The 11992-nt window shown below is 56.0% G+C and overlaps 1 protein-coding gene across 3 annotated transcripts in view; it reads left to right on the top strand.

Annotated features, from left to right (window-relative positions):
- Positions 1-3: 3 nt before the first annotated feature.
- Positions 4-11992, top strand: part of AKT2 (AKT serine/threonine kinase 2) — a 52816-nt gene continuing 40827 nt past the window's right edge. Inside the window, exons 1-4 of one of the 3 annotated variants that reach the window (XM_054538916.2) lie at positions 553-2804; positions 2938-3165; positions 5518-5641; positions 6127-6272. The gene's annotated coding sequence lies outside the window, so the exon portion shown is untranslated. Of the gene's footprint in view, positions 191-552; positions 2805-2937; positions 3166-5517; positions 5642-6114; positions 6273-11992 lie in introns of those variants that run through there. The other 2 variants (XM_024236797.3, XM_063719498.1) reach the window with 2 other exon arrangements.

The following is an 11992-nucleotide window of genomic DNA, read 5'->3' as shown; positions in this document are numbered from 1 at the left end:
TGGGGGGAGGGGGCGGGGGGGCCGCGCCGCGCGAGCCGTTGGGCCTGGCTCGGAGGAGGCGTCGCCGCCGCCGCTGCCGCTGCCGGCTCCGTAGCCGCTGCCGGGAAACACAAGGAAAGGGAACCAGCGCAGCGTGGCGATGGGCGGGGGTAGAGCCCCGCCGGAGACGCTGGGCGGCTGCCGGTGACAGGTGAGTGCGCCAGCGCGTGTCCCGGAACGCCCCCCCCCCGCGATGGTCGCGTCCGGGCCCCCCGCGGTGCCGCGATGGGCTGTACCACCCGTGCCCGGCGGGGGGACCGCGGCCCTCGAGCCCCCCCTTCAGGAGCTGAGTGGGGGTGGCCGAGCGGGGGCGGTGGGACCGGCCTCGGGGGGCCGGGGGCGGTGGCGGCGGGCCATACCACTGAGGCGGTGGGGGGAGCGCTGCGAGTGTGCGGGACGGGGAGCGCAGGCCCCAGCGTGCGCGGGCCGGGGGCTGGACCCTTCGGGCGCGGCTGGCAGATCTAGCTTGGCGTGCGCGGGCTAAACTATCGAGGGGGCGCGCCGCATCAAGTGTAGAGGGCTGTACCTTTTTAGCGCTGTGGAAGCCGTTGCTGTGTTGTATTTACAGGGGTGGGGGCTTCTGGGGAGGATGCTTCCCCAAGTGTTGCTGGGTTGTATCACCACGGCGTTGGGGGGAGCCCTGCTTAGAACATAGGGGAGCCCAAATCAGAGAAGGACTGTGATGTTTGTGATCTTTAAGGGACTGGGACGGGGCGGGACAGGCCCTAGTGGGTTTTAGGGGCGTATTTTGGGAGGACTGTGATGCCGATTGGTGAGGAGGGGTTTCTGTTTCTTGTATTTGACGTGTGTGGCGTTGGGGGTTTACACTGATCTCAGCCTTTATTGAACTTCTTAACGACTCTGGAGGGAACGTCATGGTTACTGGGGTGCTTTGGACCATGGAGGTGCTGCTCTGGATTCCATTACCCTCTCAGATTATTCACCAGGCAGTAACAGTTCTTTCCTTCCATAGGGGAGGGAGGAAAGCTGTGTTAGAAGTCACTGAAGTTGTCTGAGCCTTAACATTCGGAAGAGGAAGAGGGATTAGGCTTGGATTTGAGGAGCCGTGCCCCTGCACCAGCTTCTTAAAACTTGGGAGGAAGGAGTGTTTGGGGGAACACGTCTTCCCCCCGGGGAAGCTTTCTGGGGGCATCTTGATCTTGGGATTGTGAGGACCTCTTCCTCTCATTTGGAGACCTCCTGGGGCTCGGCAAGACGCCTGGGCTGGAGTAACTAGAGCCTCCAATGGGCTGCTTTTCAACCTCATCCACTCCTACCTTCCCAGAGGAGCAGCAGGAGTTCACTCGTGGGCTGAACTTGGTTGGCAGTGGATGTGAAGGGTCCAGGAACCAACGCAGACCACTACGTGCTCTTCTGTCGCTGGCCACGAAGCTGTTTGTGTCTCCCGGTTACCAGCTCAGTCACACATCATGTTTACACTCCCCACCAAGGCAGTAACAGTTGGCCTTGCAGTGAGGCCGGGAGCTGTTTTCCCAGCTGTTCCTCTTTGCATAGGCCAAGGGGACTTGGAGGGGGGGATGCCCCTGGCCCAGCCTGGCCCAGCCTGGCCCAGGGAGGAAGGCTGCTCTGAAGGGCTTGGGACAGTCAGATCCCCCATGGATCTGGTGTCTTATTGTGGTCTGTGGGCTGGTGCTGGGAGCAGCCAGCCCCAGAGGTCTGTGGCCAGTGTCCCTGCTCCCTAGGCCAGATCATGACCTTGGCTTGCCCTGTAGCCTTTGCTCTGGGTCTGGAGTTCCCGGAGGACTGGCTGCAGTCCCTGATTGACCCAGCAGACCTGGGCTGGTGATGTGGTCAGAGGGGGCAGACGGTTGCCCCTAGTCCGCAGCAGTGACTTCCAAGCTGACTGGCTTCCGTGCCTCATGGTTCCTGGAGAGAAAGGTCCCACAGTCTGTGAGGCAGCGGGGGCTCTGTAGAATCTTTTTCCACTAGGGGTTTGTTCCTCTCGTCCTCTCCTGCCAGCTTTTAGAGGGTTTGCCTGATGGGGCTAACAGTGGCAGTGAAAACAGTAATCATGAAATTGATGGCTGACAGTAACTGAGTGCATTCTGTGGGCCACACACTGTTTGGAATGCTTCATATAGATAAACTTGCTGAATACTTGAATTCTAGAGCGGTAGGCGCTGTTGTTATGCTCTCCCTTTTAGATGAGAAAACAGCAGCTCAGAGAGGCAAATCATTTCCAGAGCTAGTGGATGCCCAGTGTTTATAGCATTCACCCCATGCCAGGTGTGTGACAGGGCTTTTGCACATGTGATCTCACTTAAGTCTCAAAACATACCTGTGGTTAGGCCTATTTTATGGAGAGCTACTAGCTAGTTAGAAGTGTGATACCATTTTACAGATGAGGGATCATTTCACTCACTGTGAAGTGCAAAGATTTCCCTGAGGTCTCATAGCTGAAGTGGTAGAGGTGTGATGTGAGCCCTTGGCCCACCTTGGCCTCAGATCCTCTTGTCAAGGAGAAACTGGAGGAGTGGCTGTTGTCTATGAGCATATACTCTGCCCAGCCCTGTGCTTCGGGCTTTATATGGTATTTGTGTCCTTTTTTGCAGAGTCCGAAATTGAAGTTCAGAGGAAGAATTGCCTTCCCCCAGGTCTTATCAGACCCTATGGGTGCCAGGGTAGGATTTGAACCCAGGTCACTGAGCCCCTAGTGCCATGCATTCCTCGCTCACCAGGTTCCAGGCTGGGTGAAAGGAAGGAAAGACATAGGATAGAGTCACCTCTGTCCTCCACCTATAGAGGTGACTATCCTATGTCTTTCCTTCCTCTCACCCCTGAGCCTCAGGCTGCCCTGAGCACCTCTGCCTGCAGCCAGTCCAGCATTTCTTGGTCCCTCCTCAGAGTGGAGCCAAGGCATCCTTTAACCCTGGGCAGGTGTGTGCTGGGAGAAGAAGACAGCAAGAGAGCCATGCAGGGGGTGACGCAGCTACCAGGGACCTGCGTTAGCTAGCAGCAGGATGGTGAAGTCGGTTCTGGCTCTGGGACCTTGGACCACACTGTTCACTCCCATACAGTGGTCTCAGAAGGACGTCCACCTTGGGCTGTTGTGAGGATTAAATGAATTGATCCACGAGAAGCTCCTAGAATGGTGCCCGGCACTGTGTAAGTCTTGGTTGGCAGTCATGATTATGTTATGGAACGGAGGCATCCAGCCTCCCCCACCCCCTACTTTTGGTCCCCTTGAGCGTTCCGGGATCCAGCTCCCCAGCCTGGCCCAGCTAGGATCCAGAACTTCAATGTTCTGGTTTCCAGCCTCTGTAAAGAGGTGTATGGAAGCGAGTGAGAGCACAGGGTTCAAATCCAGCCCTGCCACTCCATGGCTGTATGACCTTGAGCAGGCTCCCCAACCCTTCTGAGCTCATTTCATCATCGGTGTCCTGGGGATGATGATAATTCCCACCTGATAGGATTATTGTGAAGGCTGAGTGAATTAATTTGTTGGGAAGCATTCATAACTGTTCTGGCATACAATAAGCCTACCGGAAACGTCTCCTCACTAAGAAGAGTGCCCGACACATGGTGAGCTCTTGGTCTGTCTTAGCAATTGTAATTCTTAGTATTTCTGCCAGGACTTTGAAGGCCTTTGCCAGTTCACAGAACCGTGTCAGAGAGCACTAGGAGGAGATCAGGGCCGAAATTAGCATCTCAGTTTTCCAGATGCAGAAACAGAGGTCGGGGGAGACATGCAATCAAGTCAGAACTGACAAGGGCAGCTCCCAGGCCCACTCCTCTTCCATGCAGTGGCTTTGCAGCCCTGAGCGCCTCCAAGGTAGACACATTGGAGTCTTTTCAGAGGTCAGGCTCTGTGCTTTTTTTTTTCTTTTGAGACAGGGCCTCACTCTGTCACCCAGGCTGGAGTGCAGTGGTGTGATCACAGCTCACTGCAGGCTTGACCTCCTAGGCTTTAGTGATCCTTCCACCTCATCCTCTTGAGTAGCTGGGACTACAGGTGCATGCCACCATGCCTAGTTAATTTTTAAATTTTTTGTGGAAACGGGGGTCTCGCTATGTTGCTCAGCCTAGTCTTGAACTCCTGGGCTCAAGTGAACCTCCTGCCTCAGTCTCCTGAGTAGCTGGGACTATAGGTGCATGCCACTGCCCCTAGTTCCCAGCCCACCACAGCTCACAGCTCTGGGAGTGGCAGGAAGGCTGGACCTGGGCAGGGGGAGCAGCAGAAGTGCCTGCAGGGGTTGGTGGGGGCTGTGCTGCACTGGTCTGTGGGCCTGGGTGAGAGGTGAGGATGGATCCAAAGGGTATTGTGGAGCTGAGGAAAAGGTTTCACTCACCCGCCACCATTTACTGAACACCTCCTATGTGCCAGCGTTGCATCAGTACTGGGAATACAGCAGTGTACTTGCCAAAGTCCCTATCCTTGTGGGGCTAAGGGAGACCAACCCGAAACAGGTGAATAAGCAAGGAGCCGGTTAGAGGGGGAGGAGCTAGGCAGCGAATTCAAATCAGGTGACAGACTGGGCGCTTCTTTAGATGCATGCGGCTGTGGAGAGGGCCTCTGAGCTGATCCCAGTTTGGCAAGGTGAAGCAGTCATGTGGGATGGGAGGAGAAGGAACAGCCCTCCAGGTGGAGGGAACCACAGTGCAAAGGTCTGAAGGGAGGACAGAGCTTGGTGAGGTGCAGGGACAAGCCTCACGGAGGCCTGTGTGGCTTGGCAGAGCGAGGGAGCAGGGAGGAGATGAGTCCAGGGGCTGTGGGGCAGGCAGGGCCCTTCCACTGGGAGCCTTGTGGACTGTCTGTGAGGGAGTTTGGAATTTCAGCGGGAACAGCCTGGTCAGATTTAGGGTGTTAGCAGGTGACACAGGAGATGGGTCACAGGCTCCTGCCTGGGGGCGTGGGTAGATTTGACTGAGCGGAGCAGGGCGTTTCACAGGCCTCCCACTTCCCCTCCAGTAGCATCACTGCCTTACAGCCAGCAAAGGCCTGAGGGTTGCCTCCCTCCTGTGGTTTTCACACCGTGTTCCCCAGAGCCCGTGTCTGTTACTTTTAGGGAAAGAGGAGGGGAGGCTCATTGGGCTGATTTCTCTGCCCATCCCTCCCCAACCCAACCAGCCGGACTAATACTGAATAGCAACGCCGAGCAGCAGTCACACCTGATACAGACAGCACCCGCTGACCCTGCGTCCACGCTGCCGTGGGCCTGCAGGCCTGCGCCATTCCCGGTGCTCCTCTGGAATTGGAAAGACCAGGGCTTGTGACTGGTGCCCAGCACCCAGGTCTCTGGCGGGCCTCAGGTGTGGTTGATATTACGAAGGCAAAATAAATGAGGGCCAGGTCGAGAGTGTGGGCATGTTTCTCCACTACAGCTGGGTGATCAGGAAGGACCTCCCTGAGGAGGTGGCGTGTGGGGAGGGACTGGAGTGCTGTGAGGGAGCCGTGGGAGGATCTGGGTGAAGACCCGTTAGCCCCAGGAGGAATCTTCTCTGATTCCCGCTTTACAGTGGTGAGGACTGAAGCCTGGAGAGCCTCTGTATCTTGTGCTGGGTCCCCCAGCCAGGAAGTGTTGGGGACAGGCTATGAATCTGGGCTTCCAGAGATTCCCCCACCACAGCTCAGTAGCCCCTGGTGAGTGTGACTTCTGATCCCACCCATGGGCTCACCCCTAAGGCTTAGTGCGGGAGCAGGCGCTCTGGCGTTTTTTTTTTTTTTTGAGGTGTGTTCCAGGGTATCTTCCTAGAAGGAGCAGAACCCCTCAGAACAAACCTCTAGGGTCTCCAGAAGGCCCCCGGGATGGGTTGGGATGAAAAGGAGTGTCTTTCAGACTTGAGCTCCAAGCCCCTGGAGGACCCAGGGTCACCCCTCCCCGGGCCTCTCTTCAGCTTCCCAGAGCTCTCCGCGGAAGGCCCTCAACCACAGGCCTCCGGGCCGCACGGTGGGGTGGTTCCATGGCAGGCTCTTCTGGACAGCCAGCCAAGCAGCGAGAGGCCCAGCTGGGGGAGACAGCCTGGGAGCAGGACCAGGAGGGAGGGAGTGAGCGTGGGAGGGGTGCTGGGTGGGAGCTCAGCCTGGCCCCCTTGGGGCAGGACTGACTGCCAACTCGGCACCCACAGCAGGCGCCGGGTGCTCTGACTGTGCTGAGCAAGGGACAGCAAGCCGGGTCCGCCAAGAGGAGACTGCATGTCAGAGGTCCCAGCAGGAGTTTCTCCAGCCCAGCCGTCCTGCTGGAGAAGCTCGTTCGCAGATGTTGTTTCTAAGGGTGAGGTCAGAAACCCAAGTTTTCGTTGGTTTGCCACTTTGTGGGCCCTTTCCGAATGGGCTGGGGCAGTTGCCGCTCCCTGGTTCTCCTCTCCAGCCTGGCTTCAAGTTCTTCATGGTCTGGTGGGTTATTGGTGTACCCTTACCTAGCTGGGGCTGCTGAGTGACCTGGTCCCGGGGGTAGCTGACGTGGGTGAGAACCCTGCTCTTGGCACCCCTCTCGGTGGCTGTGGAGCCCTGGGGCCTCATTTCTTCTCCCTAAGGTGCAGTTTGCTCAGCTGTAAACGGGAACCTTGCTGCTGAGTGGGGCGGTGGGGAGGATGCACGGAGCTGCTGTGTTGGAAAGCACAGGCCTCCTGAGGAGGTGCGGGATGAATTTGGGCTGATGCTACTCCTGGTGATTGCCAGACAGGACTGAGGGCACCTGAGAGCACCGAATGGGCTCTGTGGGGCAGTGGGCACGGGCTGGTTGTTGGTCCTTGGGAGAGAGTGGTGGGGCCTGTTAGCTGATGGGAGGGCTGCAGACAGGAATGTGAATCATTCTCACCACTGCACTCCTGCCCAGCCAGACACTGCATATTAGCTCTACAAACCTGCACAGCAGCCTGGGAGGTGGGCAGTGTTAGCACTCCCATCTTGTAGATAGGAAACTGAGGCCCAGGAAGCCACATAGAATGTTGGGGTCATTCTCGTGAGTAGTTCGCCTCTCAGTGCTGGGCACTGCTGCAGAGCTTAAGGTGTCTGCTCTCACTCATCCTCACCACAGCCTGGCAGCTCGCTGTCCCGATCGTCCCCGTTGTACAGGGGAGGAAACGGGCATAGAGAGGTTATTGGATTTGCTGGAAGTCAGTAATAGGCATGACGGTTGAACCCTGCTCTGTCGGCGAAGCTGCCTTTTGAAGACTGCCTCGTCTCCTTGACCTGCCTGCTATGACTGGAGTTGTCACTGTTGTCATCATGATTTCTTTTCTGTTTTCTCTTCTCCTAGACAGAGCTGGCACAAAGTAGGCCTCAGTAATCCAGAAATGACTCCATTCCATGCCTGCTTGGGAGGTGGGGTGTGGCTGCTTCTCTCCACCCCCAATACCATGACCTTGGCCCCTCCTTTTCCCAGAGCCCAGGGGGAAGAGATGAGGATGGGAGGCACCCCCTCCCCGCTGCCCTAGGGGTCTGATTGCTGAACAGCCTCAGGAGCCAGCCTTTGGCTGTTCTTGGTCATTTGTGTATTCCATCTGTCTCCAAATATTGATTGAATCACTTCTGTGTGCCACGTGTAGTTCTGGATGCGGTCGGAGGTGGCAGAGAGGTTGCATTGGCCTGTGACTGCTTGGTGTGGCTGAAGGAGGGAACAGAGATCTAGCTGGACTGGGTGGGAGAGGGGCTTGGGAAGGCTGCTGAGGAGCCCCTGTGATGTGAGAGCCCGAGGAAGTGGGCTGGACGGGGTGCAGCCAGGTGAAGGCTGCAAGGAGGGCGATATCTGGATGTGCTGGTAGAACAGGAGGCCCATGTGGCTGGAGCCGGGGGACTGGGTGAGGGGGGAGAGAGCAGGGTGGCAGGGCTCAGGGCCTGGGCTATGATGGGGAGCCAGGGCTTTATCCCCAAAGAGGAGGGACACAGGTGGGTGGGGAGGGACCTGTGTGGGAGAGAGCTGGCTGGATTCAGGTGGCAGCCAGGGATGGAGAAAGACCATATTCTGCTTTGGAGACAGGGTCACCTAGAGCCCAGCTTCTCAAACTGGTGTCCGAAGGCCTTGGGGGGTGGGAGGAGGTGTCTGCAGGGCGTTGACTCTTTTTAACTGTGTGTTTTCATTTAGATGATATTTTCAAAAAGTTAGTAGGGGCATGTTGGAAATTATTGGGATGATTCCTTTAGAACCAAGTAGTGACAGCAGTAACATTAGCTGCCACTCCATGGCTCTGACAGGCTCAGAACGGCCCCTGACTTCAGGGTCCTTTATGTAATTGCCACCTATTTTTCAAGCACTGGCCCTGTCCCCAGCTGTGTGTGAAGCCATCTCATTGGGTCCCCAGGACAACCCATGGTTATCAGAAAAGTCATCTTTTTTAATTTTTCATTATTTTTTTGAGACAGGGTCTGGCTCTGTCACCTAGGCTGGAATGCGGTGGCACCATCATGGCTGATTGCAGCCTTGACCTCACTGGCTCAGGTGATCCTCCCACCTCAGCCTTCTGAGTAGCTGGGACTACAGGCATGCACCATCCCACCTGGCTAATTTTTTTAAAACAATTTTCAGTAGAGATGGGAGTCTCCCTATTTTGCTCAGGCTGATCTTGAACTTTTGGGCTCAAGTGATCCACATGCCTCAGCCTCCCAAAGTGCTGGGATTACAGGCATGAATCACTGCACCTGGCCTGCAAAAATTATCTTTTGACATAACATAAACATGTGCTTGGGCAGATTGGTGTTAAGATTCCATTCTACAGGCTGGGCACGGTGGTTCACACCTGTAATCCTAGCACTTTGGGAGGCCGAGGGGGGGGGGGGGTGCATCACGAGGTCAGGAGTTCAAGACCAGCCTGGCCAAGATGGTGAAACCCTGTCTCTACTAAAAATACAAAAATTAGCCAGGCCTGGTGGTGGGTGCCTATAATCCCAGCTACTCGGGAGGCTGAGGCAGGAGAATTGCTTGAACCTGGGAAGCAGAGGTTGCAGTGTGCCAAGATGGCGCTACTGCACTCCAGCCTGGCGACAGAGTGAGACTCTGTCTCAAAAAAAAAAAAAAAAAGATTCCATTTTACAGATGCGGAAGCTGAGGTTCAGAGAAGTGACCTGTGTAGCCTGGAAGTGGTAGAGTCAGGATTTAAGTTGACTAGAGGTGTGAGTTTGGGCCTGAGTCCTGCTCCAATTCCCCAGGTAAGCTGCACTGGGATACGGGAGAGATGGGGTATAGCATGGGAGCTTCTAGCCGAGCTGGGATGATCTGGCTCCTCTTGGGCCTGTGAGAGTCACATCCCCGCCTCCTGCCTTTAGGCTCCCAGTGCTTAATTAGCAGGAATTCTATAGAGTTGCACTCCAGAATGGTAGCTACTAGCCACATATGGACTTTTTTTTTTTTTTTTAATTTGAGACGGAGTCTTGCTCTGTCACCCAGGCTGGAGTGCAGTGGCGTGATCTTGTCTCGCTGCAACCTCCGCCTCCCGGGTTCAAGTGATTCTCTGCCTCAGCCTCCCGAGTAGCTGGGATTACAGGCGCCTACCACCACACCTGGCTAATTTTTGTATTTTTAGTAGAGACAGGGTTTCGCCATCTTGGCCAGGCTGGTCTTGAACTCCAGACCTCGTGATCCACCCGCGCCCCCGCCCCCCGACCTCGGCCTCCCAAAGTGCTGGGATTACAGGCATGAGTCATCGTGCCCGGCCTCACATATGGCTTTTTAAGTTTTAATTAATTACAACTAAAGAAAAGTAAAAAGTCAGTTCTTTAGTTGCACTAGCCATCATTCAAACGTTTAGTAACCACATTTCCGTCATTATGGAAAGGTCTGTGGGCTAGTTCTGCTCTGGTTGCGGCCCCTCTCCTGCACCCACTCGCTGTGACTGTGTGCATGTGACTCTCTCCTTGGGCCTCAGTTTTCCCATGTGAGGAATGGGGATAGTAACACAGGCTGGCTGTGAAGATGAACATTAATCCATGCCTGGTGCTTTGTGAGCACTCACTGAGTATTAGCCTTGATGCAGACCCACCGGTTTCTTCTTCTGCCACTGGGCCCTGCCCCGGAGCTCCCAGGGAGGTGGTGGCGATGCAGAGCGATGTGGGTCAGGGACGCCCCATGCAGTCCAACTGGAGGGCTCCCATGCATGTGTGCACATCAGGGGCGGTAAGGAAGGGCTGGCCGGGGTGTGGGAGGAGGCGACACAAGATGGGAGGTGGCCCTGTCTCTTGGGAGTAAAGGCAGAAAGAGGTGGAGGCAGCTCAGGGCTTGGAGGACAGGGGTCCGGGCTCCTTGGCCGTGTCCCTGCTGTCTCTCGCTGTGGGTATTCACCAAACCTCTCCCATCCTCGGTTTTCACATCTGCTGCATGCAGGTCCTCATGGTTCTCAAGTGAGGCAGGTGGTGAGCCCATCAGGCCAGTGCCCAGGGCTTATTCTGGGGACAGCTCCTGGAGATGAAGGGCTGCCTCCCTAAGGACTCCTGCCCTGCCCTGCCCTGCCCTGGGTGCAAGGGGTTCCACCTGCTGCCCCTCCCCCACTCCCCAGCTCGCCTCAGGCGGATAGTTCCCCTCTCACTCCAAATAAGAGCCACAATGCTGACAGTGGCCCCCAAGGCCCTGCCCAGCGGTCCCCAGCTTCCTCTAGCTACATCTCCTGGCCCTCCCCTTCACCCACTCCTGTGGGCACCTCGAGCGCGCTTCAGCCCTGCTGCTCCCCTGCCTGCAGCGTTCCTCCCCAGGTCTCCCCCTGGCTTTCTCACCTGCTTCCGGTTTTGCTCAGACCGCGCTGCCTCAGTGTGCCCTTCTGTCACCATCCTGTGTATAGTCGGAAACCCCTGCTCCCTTTCCCTGCACTGAATCTTCCGTGTGCTCCTTTTCTCCATGGCATTTGTCAGCTTTGGCTATCCTGTCTAATTTGCCTATATATTTATTTTTTATTTTGCTGCCTGTTGTCTCATTCCCCCAACTCCCCAATGGCAGGGAGTTCTGTTTTGGTCACTGCTGAATCCCTGGTGACCCGAGCAGTGATGACGCAGAGTTGTTGTGATATTTGTGGAATGAATGAATGCAGGATTTTTTGTTTAACCTTCACTTGGCACAAATGCTGTGGTTCTGTTCACCACTACCCCCTTGAATTAATGAAAGCCGTGGGCCCATCCCTGTGCTGAGTGGAGCTGGGGACACAGTGGGGGCTAGGACAGACTGTGTCCCTGCCTTGTGGAACTCACAGTTCCACAGGTGACAGAGGCAAGTGCTGTGAGGGGAAGGGAAGGCTGAGCTCTGAGGGTCCACTGCTCGTGGGAGGGGGTGGTCAGGGAAGGCCTCCCTGAGGAAGATGGGTGAACAGAGTGCCAGGCAAGGGGTACAGCATGTGCAAAGGTCCTGGGGTGTGAGAGCAGGGAGCCTTCATGGGGCCAGGAGAAGGGGAGATTGTGTGTTGGAGCGAGCAGACCAGTGAGGTTGGAGACCAGGCGGGGCCAAGGCAGATGGCCCCTGGCAGCCTCCACAGGGGCCTTGGACGTGATCCATGGGCACTGGGGAGAAGTCCTGAGCAGGGGAGGGACAGGGTCAGAACTGCGTGGAGGATCCCGCTGGTTGCAGCATGGAGCTCTCAGAGTGTTTGGAGCCCGTGGCCAAGCAGACTAGAATATTTGACATGATTTCTGTGGGTGCTGTAAGGCCCTGGGTGGCGTGAGGGGGATGGTGTGTGGGGGGGGGGGTGGCAGGGAGGAGAAGGAATCTGCTCTGTGCTTATTCTTGTCCCCGTTTCTTTTGCAGCCTGCCCACGGCTTCAACCTGCCTCCAGCCCTACCTGCTCCAAGCAGACAGATGGGGCTAGTGTAGGGAGCGTGTTTAAAAGAAAAAAGAAAAAAAAAGTCTCCCTCTTTTTTTTTTTTTTGTCCGAAGTACCCAGACCTTTTCAGGAAAAAAAAAAAGTCTCTTCAGTGCCACCTTCTCACCAAGGAGGTAAAATAGGTAAAAATTCACCTGTTCAGAAACATACAGTATAGAAAGTGAAGTTTCCCGTGTCTCCACCCATCAGAGGAAAT

Source organism: Pongo abelii, chromosome 20 (genome assembly GCF_028885655.2).
Source record: "Pongo abelii isolate AG06213 chromosome 20, NHGRI_mPonAbe1-v2.0_pri, whole genome shotgun sequence".
Classification (NCBI taxonomy): Eukaryota; Metazoa; Chordata; class Mammalia; order Primates; family Hominidae; genus Pongo; species Pongo abelii.
This window is presented reverse-complemented; position numbering and strand designations above follow the sequence as displayed.